This window comes from Parasteatoda tepidariorum, chromosome 8, assembly GCF_043381705.1.
Source record: "Parasteatoda tepidariorum isolate YZ-2023 chromosome 8, CAS_Ptep_4.0, whole genome shotgun sequence".
Classification (NCBI taxonomy): domain Eukaryota; kingdom Metazoa; phylum Arthropoda; class Arachnida; order Araneae; family Theridiidae; genus Parasteatoda; species Parasteatoda tepidariorum.
The window spans coordinates 58298596-58313918 of NC_092211.1; positions in this window are offsets into that span (position 1 = coordinate 58298596).

Consider the following 15323-nt stretch of genomic DNA (forward strand, 5'->3'; position numbering starts at 1 on the left):
CTCATGCTTTGAAATTTATCACACAGGAAAAAATTACTAATCTTAATTCATATTATACGTAAGTTTAATAANTGGCAGTACAAGGATATTTGTAAGGTAATTATAGAAAAGAGATGAAAACAATAAGAGATGTAGGAAGGAAACTCGGTACTACTGTCCAGATTGTGACGTTGGCCTCTGTACCTCATGCTTTGAAATTTATCACACAAGAAAAAATTACTAATCTTTATTTATATTATACGTAAGTTTAATAAAATTCCCTTTTAATGTTTAAAACGCATTTTTTTTAAAGTTTCCTTGTTTGCTGGGAAACCAACTTTAAGTCAAAGTAACCCTTGATGTTGGCTTTTCCTAAAAATTTAATTTTTTTAAAATTTCAAGCTAAACACAAATCAAAATTTAAAAATGAATATATATATACATATGTATTATGTTCATATACATATTTTTATATAATTTTCAGGGATAAGAAAAATAGGCACTTTTATGATCGTCTTCTTGAAAATTAACCGATCGTTAAGGGGTTAAAGAAACGTTCAACCGAAATACTTTATTTTTGAAAGAATTAAAAGAAAAAAAACAGGTAAATATTTAAAAACATTTCATCCGAAATCTTAACGTAACTGAAACATTTTGAATAACTTACATAAATTATTGTAATCATTCAATAATTTTTGTACAAAACTTAATTATTAAGATTTATTTCTTTATTACTATTTAATTACCTAACATTTTTTAATTAATCATGCATTTAGTATTGTTATTTAATTGACTTTATTCTGTGAAGAGGAAAAAATCAGTCATCAGAGAGTTCAAACTAAGTTTTTAAATTAACTACTTCTATACGTAAATTCTTAACAAAATTCTATTTTCTCAGATACTTTATACGGAGTTTTTAAGTAAAAAGGTAAAACAATGAATGTTTTTTTAAATGTAATAAAAGCCAAATGAAGACATTAAGTTTAACTCTATTTATGTATCTCTACAGGGTAAAAAAAAAGCAGATTTGACTGTACTATGAGTATTAATATCGTTATCGCTACCCATTAATGCTCTCAAAGTTCATAGCATAATTGGGACTTCTTCAAAGTAATTTTGTTCGTTAAAGACATTTTAACAAGCTTTTTCTAAGCTAATTTCTTAAAAATGATTTCTAAAAAAAAATCATTTTACCGCCTACAAGAAGGTTTTTTATTTTCCTTCTACAACAGATAATTGAAAAATAAATTTACTCTGTCTAAAAAAATAATCTATGTCTTTTTATATTGTGTTTCTTCTTTACCAGAATGAAAAATGCTTTTGTAATATTATTTTTAGGATATAGTGGGCGTAACATTTTGCAGTCGTAGCTAGTTAAATATATTTTTAAAAACTATTATATTCTATATTCTTTATTATATCATTTTGTATTCCTTATTCTCGACATTAACAAAGTTGTTTTTTTTTCTTACAGTAATTTTACACATATCGCATACACATTTTATTTTATAACCGTCGTTGAACAGCTGACCCAAGTTTTGGGTTTACGACTATTAATATTCAACCTTGTAATTTTGAACCCAGTCTAGATGACAAGGGAACTCCTGGATCAAATTTTGGGAGAAATTTGCCTTTGTGGAAGACTTTTACCTGGAACTAACCAGCATTTGCGTTACTTGGAGAGGAAAACCACGAAAACCTCCCACGGTAAGCCTCCACGGTGAACTCTAACAAATGATCCGTCTACTTCTGAGGATAGTTTACGTTAGCATTGTGGTCAGTGCAAGCTGGATGCGGAATTCGTATCGACTAGCCATCGCTGGGATTCGAACCCAGTTCACCTCATCGGAGTGCGAACGCTCTATTCCCTGAGCCATCGCTGCTCCAAGCGTAAACATTTTACAAATATCACATTATTGAAAACTTAAGTACTCAAAAGTAACTTAATGTACGTATAAGTTTTTTTCACATATTCTTTACATCGATTCATAGCCAGACCACTTTTATATCATGGGTACCGCAGCTAGGAAAAATGGTAATTTCAGTAACAGGACTACGCAAGACTCAAATTGAAACTTTAAAATTCAGATTTTGTAGCTTTCTGATGTGTCAACAAGCGGGTGCAGTTTGAAGTTTGTAATGTGGAACAAGACGTACTTTATTTAGCTAGTAAGTTTAATAAAAGACACAATATAAAGAATGACTGAAACTAAACTAAACTAAACTCAGTGGCACAACAGCCTATGGAGGGCCAAGGCCAACTGAGCCCATCTCAGTTTGCTTGACTTCGGGATTTGTGATGCAGGATCAGATGTTCCGGTTAAGTGGTCAGTCGAACGCTGAACCCCTAGTACTTAATTCCCAAGCATGTTTGGTACTCCTTTATCGACCCACTGAAGGGATGAAAGGCTGAATCAACCTTGCCCAGTCCAAAGATCGAACCTAGAACTTGTGGCACGAGAGAGCGAAGCGCTACCACTCAGCCACCGGGCGTCAATGACTAAAACTAACTACAACAAATTGATATTTTTAGCAATCAGTCAGATTGAATCTATCAATTAGATGTAATTAAAAGTTTTTAATCAATTGTATATAAAAAAATGTTTAAAAATGCTTCATCCATAATCTTGATAGATAAGTGAAAATGAAAGAACGAAGGAAAGTACCGAATTACTTAAAAAAATATTTTGATCACTCAAAGGTTTTTGGAAAGCACTTAATTGTCTAACAATTATTTAATTAGAGCAATCTAATTATTTTATTTTTGTTAATTAATCATGCATTTATTAATGGTATTTAATTGACTTTATCGTGCAAAAAAGAGCAAGTCAGACTTCGGTGAGTTCGAACTAAATTTCTAAATTAATTACTTCCTTACGTAAATTCTTACCAAAAATTCTATTTTTTTTTCAGCCAATTTGAATTTTCAAACAAGGAAAAGGTAAAACAATGTAGGTACTTTTTTACATTGTAAAAAACTAAAAATAAAGTAATTAAGTTTAGCCCTATTTATGCATCCCTAGAGGGGGCAAAAAAAAAAGGATATTTGACTATCCTTTGCGTATTACTATCGTTATCGCTATCAATTAAGACTCTTCAAGTAGGAAGTATAATTGGGATTTAGTTCTTTTTTTGAGCAATTTTCTTCTTCATTAAAGACATTTCAGCAAGCTTTTTCTTGTATAATTTCCCGGGTGACGAAAAAAATACACTTATTTTACCTCTTACAAAATGTCTCGTTTTCCTTCTAAAACAGATTATCAAAAAATCAATTTGCTTCGTCTAGAAAAAAAAACATTCATTTTTTTAATTAGTAATTTCTTTTTCCTTGATTAGTGTAGAAAAAGTGCTGTAATTTTATTTTCAAGATATGGTGGGGGGTGCATTTTTTAATTTTAGCCATTTTAATCTATATTTTAATAAATGTAGACAATTGTTTCCTTCCGCAGTTTGCAACGTTGGTGCTCTTCCCTTAACGCGATTCTAAACACATCGCTTTAGCGAAACGCCTTCTCAAAACCAACTAAAGATTTATTAAATGCAAACAGTCGTTTGGGTCAGTGGTTAACAACGTTGATGCTTCATCCCTCAACCCCTTCCTTCTCGCTCCAGTGAAAATGACGGGGTGAGATTTCGCCAGCTATTTCTAGTTCCCGTGATATTGACGGGCTGCAGTGTTCAGTAGCAACGCGCAAATAAAAATAAAACTAATTCATTTCTTTTGCCCGGAAAAAATTTTATTTCTCATTTTACACACCTGATGGCAGTACCAAGATATTTTTAAGGTAATTGTAGATAGATAGTTTATTTTAAACTGGTTGCAGCACTACTCAAATACGTAATACAAATACAAAAGCCAAAAAAATAGGCACTTTTATGACCGTTTTCTTGAAGGACCGTTTTCTTCATTAAGGGGTTAAAGAGATTCTACACATACTGCTTTCGCGAATCGCCTTCTCAAAGCCTTTTTAACTATGTTTGCTATTTTTTCTCTTCCATAATTGAAAATATAAATTTTTTTTACACATTTTTTTACGGTGGTTCCCCATAACACGAACATAAAAAACTTCGTATAGCTTGTACTTTTTCAAAACGAATCGACTATTTTTTACCTTATTTCTAACGTTTTTGCTATCAGTTTAGGTTGTCTAAGTACAGAAGTAATTGAGGTCACACGAAATATTATTGAAATTACACGAAAGTAATTGAAATTATTCGAAAAAAAGGTACTTTTTTGTTAAAGTAATTTCAGCAAGAGTACTTTCCTTAACAGAAAAAATTCACTTATTTTTTTCCACCTGCATCTATTGTTTTTTCATCTAATACAGTTAATTATAATATCAATTTATTTAAGAGTAGAATTTTTAATAACAATTTTTAAACGTGGATTAACGTGGGGTTTAATGGCACATATACCGTTCAGGGGATGTGTTGAGTTAAATCTTCGCCTGCAACAACTAACTCCGATTTCCCGTGTTAAAGATACCGCGAAGTCCGATCGGACTTTCCCCAAACACGTATATATGGTTCTGAATCGACTCTAATCCAGAGTCCCAGTAGATTTCAGAGCAGGTGAAATTCACCTACAGTTAAGTGCCTGGGCAGCGTGGTGCGGAGACTGATGATTACTAACACTATCTGCCCTCTGATCTTGCCATTGGCTCATGATCTCTAAAAAAGCATACTACGCCAAACAAATGGTTTCAAAATCAAACAATATAAAAGACTAATTAAGGTTTTTAACTATTTATAAGTGATAAAAAATACTTCATAAAAAATTATATACAGACTCTAGTTTCTAAAAATCTGACAAATATCATTAATATGTTGAAAGTTTAGACAATTTAAAATGCTAAAAATACAAATATGTTAGGTTGATGGGTTACATGAAGCAAATATTGCATAAAGCATAGCTACCAAAAAAGTTCAGACTATATGTGCTTAAGGATGATCATTGGGCAAACAATCGCCATGTTCTAAATAGTAAGATAATTGCAATTATTACTTTGTGTGGCCATTGACATGGTTGATTTAGCTTTTCTCATAATGGTATTAATCATAAAGCTAACGCAGGACGCCTTCTGAAAAGTATATTGAGCACTCAAAACAGTTTAAATGTTTCAGCAAAATATATTTGATTTTTCCGTCCTCCTTTCCTCATATTATTTCAAAACCAGTTTTTTTTCGTAATGTGCTTTATTTTTAATTACAGGCTCAACATACAATCACTGAACAATTTCGAATTAACATCTCTAGGAAAGAGTTTTCTTCACAAGATAAAAAAGCTATTCAGCAATAAAAAATGCAAGAATTAGTGTTTTCACTTTGTTTATTCATTTGAAAACAACTTTCAAATTGAAACACTCTTAAAACAGAATTGAAATCTGGGTCATCTGTAATTTTGAAATGTCGATGCCTTAGGTATGTATTGTAAGGAGCCCAGAGGTTACCTTCGATGGGAGATGAATAAAACAGTCCTTAAGGATTCAAAAATCTGTTAGCAGAATCTCCCAAAAAATATAGCTATTTCTGGCACTCAAATATAGCTCAAATAATAGCTTGGTTGAACAAAAATCTTTTGAAACCTCAGATGGTTCGAAGAACTCACTAGAGACATGCCAATCAGAACAACATTGCAATCACAAGCAGGCTAATAATCTCTCTGCGTGGCACACGTCTATTTATATAGGCTTGGCGAAGAAACCTCGAAACTTTCAACATGAGTCCAGACAATTCTCGAATGTTGTTGTTGTTATTTCTAATGTCCCTTGCGACACTGGCAAGCCTGCTTGATGAAACCGAGCAAATTTAAGGCAGAGTGTGCGTTTCTTGCTTTTCAGTGGCGCCATCTATGGCCCAGAATTCGACTTCTGCCACATCATACGTCTCACCCGATTACAGGGGGACCCTTTCATGCATCCATTCATTCATCCACAGATCGTAATTTTGACCTGAATCAGAGAACGATCGGTCTCCAATCCAGTACCACCAGAGGTATTGATTTGTTATGGGAACATGCAGGACTTTCGAGACTCGACAGATTTAACGTGCATCAATCACTTTACTACACTGGGAATCTTCGGCAAGCGGGGTTCGAAACCACTAACTCTCGGACATGAGCCTAGCTCCCTACCGAAAAGGCTATCCCGGCCCCGTATAACTCCTTAAATATTAGTTCAACCGCTTTGAAACTCGCATTTTCCAGAAGTGCCATTTTGCTACTAAAAGGATCAACAAGTATTGCCAAGTCGACAAGATTATCGCCAAGTCAGAAAAATTTGGCTAATCGAATCTTTCGCAAGAAATTCATTCGGCGTTATATTCTCCATAAATTTCGTTAGAATTACGCGGCTTCCGAGCAATTTTTCTGATTGAACTGTTTTTTTTTAGGCTTCATCAGAGATATTTTAGCCTTATTACGAATTATTCAGAAAATTATACGTATATTTACAAATTCGTAATAGTGTTATAACAGAAATTATCAAATGAAAAAAGAAATATCTTAATTGTTGTTTAAATTATTTCCTAACTAGTAAATATTAGTGAAATATAAGAGGAAAAATAAAACAAGACAGAAATTCCCTTGCTAATAATCTTTATTTATCAGTATATACCAACAGGATGTTACGATTTGATCCACAAAGGCATTCATTTCAGTTTTTCATTTTCAGCAGCAGACAGAATTTTTCTGTTGTGAATATTTGAATAATAATCACTGCTCATGACTCCTCACATTTACAAAAGCAAAGATATCCAATGAAAAGCAAATTGATTTGCATATTCGGAAGGATCAAAAGAATATAAGGCTTCCGAAATAACCATCTTTCCCAAGCGAGTTAAATTTCGGTAACCAAAAAGGGAATATCTAACCAACACAAGGACGAAGTAATTTATAATAAACAAAAATGATTACGCTCTACTTTACCAATTTCTTTAATTAATATCGGAAAAAAAGAATAGCAACATATTCGTTAATAAATTACGTGAATGGTAAAAATTAATCTATCGAATTTCAGCTCTGCTTCAATTATTAATGAGTTCAAACTTTGGAAAATGAGCCCGTTTTATCTTGACAACATTGGTCAGAAAGCTGTTAGACTTATGCCAGTTGAGTTCATCGATTTAAAAAAAAGAATTTTTGAGCGAATCTAAAACAAACTATTCTTTTTTTAATTATACAAATAAATAATAATTTTTCCCGGATATATCCATAAAAAATGCTGTATGGCTATAACACTGGATCTTTCAGTTATAGGATTAATTAAATGACCATTATCGAACCAATGACGGCTAGTCTGCAAAAGCATAAACCTGCTAGAATTTACTTAATTTTTCCTGCAGTTACTTTAGTTCCATCAAAGAGTCCTACACGAAGGCAAATTTCTCCAATACTCGATCCAGAAGTTCCCTCGTCTTCTGGATAGGGTTCAAAATTACCGGGCTACGGAGTTGAACATTCTAAGTCGTAAACCAAAAAAGTTGGATCGACTGTTCAACGACGGTTATAAAATAAAAGGAAGCTTCGAGAGCCGTGGAGGTTTTGGGTATAGAGCACTCGCCTCCAATGGAGTGGACCGGATTCGAATCCTTGCAATGGCTGGTCAATACGAATTTCAGCATCCGAATCGCAAAGACCGCAGTGCTGACGTAAAATATCGTCAACGGTAGGTGAATCATGGGTTAGAGTCACCTATCCGCCAGGCTAACCGTATGAGGTTTTCTTGGTTTTCCTCTCCGTCTATCGCAAATATCGGTTAGTTCCCTCAAAAAGAATCCTCAAAATTTCGAACAATGCTTGATCCAGTAGTTCCTATGTCTTCTGGATTGGGTTCAAAATTACAAAACTACGGAGTTGAACATTAGCTGTCGTAAATCCAAATGATTAGGTCGACTGTTCAACGATGGTTATGAAATAAAATAAAATTAAGCTGTATCAACTGAAATAGATACTATATGATACTTACATATGTGATACTTAATATTTTCCTAAAAACCTTGCGGTGAGCTAACAGAACAAATGCAAGAAAAAACTGATATAGCGTCAACATAGCTAAATCGAATGAAGAGGAGATTAAGTAGAAATATTAAAAGGAATAATTTTGAAGATAAGATAAACTGAAGATGAGGTGGTATTCAAACATAAAAGATCTTACTTTTGGGATTATCCTAAAGCATTTAAACAATAAAACTATGACACAAAAGGAACTTAAAGCGATAGATTAATTTCAATGCATTTAAGAAATGTATTTTCAAATGATTTTGTATAATTTTTAATGTATTAATCAAAACAAAGAACTGATATCGGTTTGCTCTTTTAAAAGAAAAACTATTTATTTGCATGGCCCTAAAGAAATAAGTATGTCATTTGCTTTTATATGGAAAAAGAGATGTAGTTCTGATTGTACGATGCAATTATTTTATTTTCCTTTCTTCGCTTATAATTATGCATTGCAACCGGAAACTCTACTTTTATGAATATTTGAATAGTAATTACTGCTCTCGTTTACTCTCTTTTCATAAAACGCCAGAGATATTCAAACAAAAGAAAATGATTTACATAAATGAAAAGATCAAACAAATTGAAAAGACTTCAAATGATTATTTTCTCCATGGAAATTTAGTTTTTTGTCGAATTTGAAAATTAATAAATGGCAATTTTTAGGGGAAAAAAATTATTTTCCCTTTTAGCTGATGAATTTCAGTCAACTTAACAATTGAGACTACAAGGAATTTAACAGTAATTAGAAGGAAAAAAAAACGAAAGACAGAATCCTGACTAATATTGTTTAGCATATTGATGTAATGTATATTATCTTTAAAATGAATGGTACTATCAAAGGGGTTCAAAGGAAAAGCCTTTGGCAATGTTTAACCTGTTACAATTTTTAGACTAAAATCAGTTAATTTACATATTTCTTACGATTAAGAGTACAAGAAAGATAACAGTAGTTACGAGAAAACAAAAGACCAGAATGCTGACAAATATTGTTTAGCAGATTTATGTAATGGATATTATCTTCAAAATGAATAATACTGTAAACAAAATGTAATAGAAATGCCTTTTGCAATNAAAATCGAAAAGAGGCTTAATAGAAATGCCTTTGGTAATGCCTAACCTGAAGCAATTTTTATCTTAAAATCAGTTAATTTTTAGAATTCATTATTAGAGTTCATTATTCATTTTATTTCATTTTTTATATAATCATCGAAACAATCGAAAGCAACAAAAATAAAAACAAGAAAAATACGGTCAAAAAATGAAAGACAAATATTTTTCGTCATCAGTAGGCTTATTTCCTGGAAACAAGTTTCTTCTGAGCAAAAGCTAATTTTATTTTTGTTGGTTTGATTAAAATAATTAGCTTCTGTGAAAGCTAATTTCATGCAAGAGTATTAGATTTAAAAATGCGTAAAATGAAAAAAAGAAACCGTATCGTATCACATAAAGCTATAAATTATAAAAAGTAAACTTACATACAAAAGTTAATTTTACATCGAAAGTTAATTTACAAAGGTGGGTGAGAGGATGTATCCTTCTCGCTTTTATTCTATGTGTCTTATAATGGTTTATTTTAACGGATTTAAGCAGCCAGGAATGATATGAATATGATCAAGGTTCATTGGTAAGATTAATTAAGTTAATCAACAACGAATTCGTAAACAATATTAACATAAGTTAAAATAATTAAAGATACATTATTATTGTAGCTTCAAAATCATCAAAAATGAGAAAAAACTGCATTAACTACTGCCAATTATCTAATATGTAAGTACCAGGGATCTGTTGCCCCCTGGTTGCTACCATGCGTAAGCACCCTAAACAGCATTATGTGAGTTTTGAGGTAACCCCAATATAAAAGGGAAATATTAAGTTACGTTACATTGTGAGATATAATATAACCCAAATATACAGGTGAAGTTTTGCGTAACAAAAATATATAGTTAGGATTTAAAATTAACTTCCAATAAAGATTTAAGATTTAAAATTAACTTCCAATATACATTTAAGATCTAAAACAAACACCAATACTTTGATTTTATTAAGCGTATTCCCAATACACAGTTGAGATTTAACATAACGCCACTAATAGTCAGATTTTAACATCTTAGATATAAAGCTTTATTCATGTAATGGCATTAGAGCATGTATAGATACAGTAATAACTCTTGAATAAATCTTAAGTCTTGCGAAAGTCTAAGGAAATTGTATGGTTTGATCCCCGCTCTATAGGGTAATAGATATATGGATAACCTGCTTATTAGAAAAAAACTTTAAAAAGCCGAAAATTTTCCCTTGGATAAAATGTTAAAAGAGCCCGTTTAATCGAATTTTTTCCACTAATAATGCAAAAAAAGGGCAATCAGGAAAATGTGCTGAAAAGATGTACACAAAACTGTTTGAACAAACAAACCACACTTATGGCTTTTATAATTTTATAACTCACGTAGTAAGTTCCTTTTACTTTTTTACGTTTTTTTTCCTTTTTTTTAATAATATCTGTTTGATAATCCTTTATATGGATTTCTATTAACACTAAACTATTTCCGATTTCTTTCTTTGTAAGGTTTTTTTCCTCAACTAATTAAATGGTAACCCAATTTCAAGCATCCCTGGTAATACGCTTAAGAACGTAAATAAAAAGTGAATTGTTAAGACAAAATATTGCATAATCGAAATTGGTGTTTCATAGTAAAACACTGAACGGTCGATATGGAAGCATAATATTCTTCAGGTAAATGTGCGCTTACTATTACGAGGCATGCTCAGTATAAGCTCTTCTATTTTATTATTTGTCTCTGTGCCAGACTTAATTCGGAATACCAATTGAGGCACTTACATTGAATATGTAATGCCGTTTACATTTGGCGAAGTATAACCGAATCTTACTCGTGCGGTAATAAGTTGATACTGATCCTCTTTTTATCCATTCATTTATTCTATGATTAACTCCCTCCCTAAACTTGAATATGTAAAGTCGTTTATATTTAGTGCAGCATATTAATTGATTCATTCGTTTTTTTTCTTCCCGATTCACTTATTCACTGATTCGTTGATTTTCCCCATTTACTGATCCTTTCTTTTTTTGCTCTTTTGATCTATTCATTCACTGATTAACTTCTTTTCTACATTGAATATGTAAAGTCGTTTACATTTGGCGAAGTATAACCAAATCCTACTCATGAGGCAATAAGCTATTCGTTCAAACAATCAACACTTCATACAAACATCAAATTGCATGTTAAATATTTCTAAAAATTATTCTGATTTAGAAATTGTCAATTTTGACATTAATTGAGAAATGCTTGAAAGTGGCGAACACAAATAGCATTTAATAAATCAAATATGCTTAAAATAGAATTACGAAAAGCAGTTAATTTGCTCATGAAACCTCAAAGGCTATGTTTGCTAACAGTGAGAAACAAGCTATTTGCTTAGCCTAAAGCCACATTATTTAAAGAGTAGAAGAAAAAAAAGTGCTGACTTGTTCTATAGTTGTCATCAGCTCTCAAGAGAATCTTATCTAAACCTCAGCAGAACGTTGATTAGGGCTGGAAGGAATGAAGAATAAATCCGATGATCGGAATCCAATGATCAATGAAGTAAAGTCAGCAAATTTTCACCAACAGCTCTCAGAAAATGAGGCTAAATAACAGATAGGATGGTACCGAAGACATATTTGGCCACATACCACAAATAACATTTTTTAACATCTGTTTATATTCAGATAATAGTATTTTAAAAGTTTAATACAAATTAATTTTTTGTCTCTATTGTAATGAAACCTTTTTTACTTTTGAAAATAAAAATTACAACAGTGTTATGCATATACAGTAATACTTCTAAAAAATTCTTTGATTATTTACTCAGTATCAAGTGTTAAATACATAGATTAATTGACTTATGATTTTTAAACTGATTAGAAGTCAAACATCATAAATGTATTATTTTACTTATTAACTGATTCATGATCCGCTGATTCACTATTACGCGAATTTACTTATTAGCTGGTCAGTTTTATTTTCGTTGTTCACTCCTCAACTGGATTTATCAGTTCGCCCATTCACTGCTATTCGTTGATTCGTTTTTACCGTTTTACTCATTTACTGATTCGTTGATTACTCCATAAATTGATCAGCTTTTTTCTTTTACTCTCTGTTTTCTCTTACTATCTTTCTTTCTTAATTTGTATAACTTAATCATTAAATTTGATAGTCAAATGTTAAAAAGAGCTAGGCTATTGAAAATGTAAAAGAAAACTTCAACAAGACAAAATATTCTAGTTCAAGGAACAAGAAAGAGAAGTTATAGCCAAGTTTAGAAAGTATATAATCGTTTAATAATTGGAATTAACCACGCCCCTACGTAAAAGCATTTCATAAACTACTAAAAGTTTAAATCGAGTCATAAGTATGGCTTTGAAAAGAAAAATATTTCATCCCAAAAAATATTACTCCAAGTATGCAATCGTAAAAATAATTACTTGAATAAATTACAGACCTTTGAAAAAAATCGAAAATATGAATTTGATAAAAAATCTCTTTGTATTAAAAAGAAATCGCAAGTGCCAAAGCCACTAGTGTTGCGGATTTTCAATTTTAATTAACATTTGGTTTTCCTACGTAAACACTGTGTACACACAGAACTTAAAAGTTAAAAAGGGTGTGTAGAAAAATGTGTAAAAATGTGTAGCTGAAAGTACTTAAAAAAATAACAGTCGGTAATTAATTTGAAAATTATTTATTTCTAAATTTGTTGTAAAAGAAAACACTTGCACCACTCTGCAGCTCAAGGAAATACAGCTTCAGAATTGTACTTAAAGAGTTTATAAACGCTATTTCTATATTTCATTTATTTATTTATTTATTTAATTAATTTATTTATTTTATTTTATTTATTTTATTTATTTTATTTATTTTATTTATTTTATTTTATTTATTTTATTAAATTTATTTTATTTTATTTATTTTATTTTATTTATTTTATTAAATTTATTTTATTTATTTAGTTTATTTATTTTATTGAATTTATTTTATTCATTTATTTTATTTATTTCATTTTTCGAAATTTGAACTTGTTTAAAAAAAAATTGTAATTTTAAGTGCTTTTTTCTAAATAGATTATTTATCATTTGTAGTACAGAGTTTTATTTATCTCTTTCGAGCTCTTTTTTTTTCTCACTCTTGATTTGATGTATGAAGTGAGAAGAAAAGAAAAAAATTTGATGTTGTCAGATATAAATCTTAACATTTATCTTGAAACATTCAAAACTATGAAAGTATCTGTGGTAAACGGATTGTGGTTTAGAATCTCCAAGTCGTCGGGCTAACCGTGAGAAGTTTTCCTCTACAATCAAGCAAAAAAAATTCTCCTAATACTTGATACTCCCAATACTCCAAAGCCGTTGTTGCTCAGGAGATAGAGCGTTTAACTCCCAATGACGTTAACCGGGTTCAAATCCAACGAAGGCAAAATTACGAACTCCACTAAGGCGCCCAATACTTGATCCTGGAGTTCCCTTGTCTTCTGGGTTGTGTTCAAAATTACAAAGCTATGGAGTGAACAACTCTAAATTAGGTTCAACGATGGTTATAAAATAAATTAAAACTTGACATTGGTTTATAAACTGATAAAACAAAATTGAAGATAAAAGGGAAACAAGTAGTTTACTAAAAGTATTCCCCTATTTCTGTAATTATTGTGTTCCACATATTATCTTTTGTGAGTTCCAAGTCGGAGTTTTTAGATAATAAAAAAGAAACTTAGTTTCGGGGAAGAATTCAAAAACGAATGGATGAGGTCCCGTATTATTTCTAATATGTTACTCCCATAATAAAGTTATATAAATCTATTTATTAATCAGATCTAATATTCACCTTAAAAGTCATTCTATAACGTGGAGCTAGGTGTGCACTTCCGAATCTTTTTAACTTCCAAATTTTAAAAATTTGCTTTTCAACAATCCAGATGTTTTGATTAACAGAATTATAATACTCGAACAGAATCCAAAGTTGCAGAATTAAAATGCATTAACAGAATTAACGGAATCCAAATGCGAAGTGTTGCCAGTTTTCAAAAATTTGGCAAACCACTAAAAATTTAAAACTATTTGCTGCTAAAGGTCCAATGTTTTTAAGCAAACACTATATTTTTTAACGTAGTTCAAGTATATCTTTTTACTGGGAATTTATGATCTAAGGTCACAAGGGCTCCTATGCTACGTGTCTAATATTTTTAGCCATAATTTATTTATAAATGAGAGACTCGATTTATTTTCATTTGAAAACTGGCAACACCGTAAAGCGTTGTCAACGTCTTTTAAAAGAAAATATTTGTTTCTTGTATATTTTTTTGGTTGAAAGTAACTTATCTCTTTTACATGACGAATTAATTTGACGATTTTTGATTTATATCACGAATTTATTTGTTTTATTATTGTTATTAGTTATTCATTGAAAAATGAGTCTCAGTCGCGCTGTTACGCTTTTGAAGTATAATCAAAAGAAGCGTGGAAAAAGACTTATAACAACTCCCCGAATGACAACGCTAGGAAATCGACNTAAAAAAGAAACTAAGTTTCGGGGAAGAATTCAAAAACGAATGGATGAGGTCCCGTATTATTTCTAATATGTTACTCCCATAATAAAGTTATATAAATCTATTTATTAATCAGATCTAATATTCACCTTAAAAGTCATTCTATAACGTGGAGCTAGGTGTGCACTTCCCAATCTTTTTAACTTCCAAATTTTAAAAATTTGCTTTTCAACAATCCAGATGTTTTGATTAACAGAATTATAATACGCGTACAGAATCCAAAGTTGCAGAATTAAAATGCATTAACAGAATTAACGGAATCCAAATACGAAGTGTTTTCAAAAATTTGGCAAACCACTAAAAATTTAAAACTTTTTGCTGCTAAAGGTCCAATGTTTTTCAGCAAACACTATATTTTTTAACATAGTTCAAGTATATCTTTTTACTGGGAATTTATGTTCTAAGGTCACAGGGGCTCCTATGCTACGTGTCTAATATTTTTAGCCATAATTTATTTATAAGTGAGAGACTCGATTGATTTTCATTTGAAAACTGGCAACACCGTAAAGCGTTGACAACGTCTTTTAAAAGAAAATATCTGTTTCTTGTATATTTTTTTGGTTGAAAGTAACTTATATCTTTTAATTGATGACATAATCTGACGATTTTTGATTTATATCACGAATTTATTTGTTTTATTATTGTTATTAGTTATTCATTGAAAAATGAGTCTCAGTCGTGCTGTTACGCTTTTGAAGTATAATCAAAAGAAGCGTGAAAAAAGACTCATAACAACTCCCCGAATGGC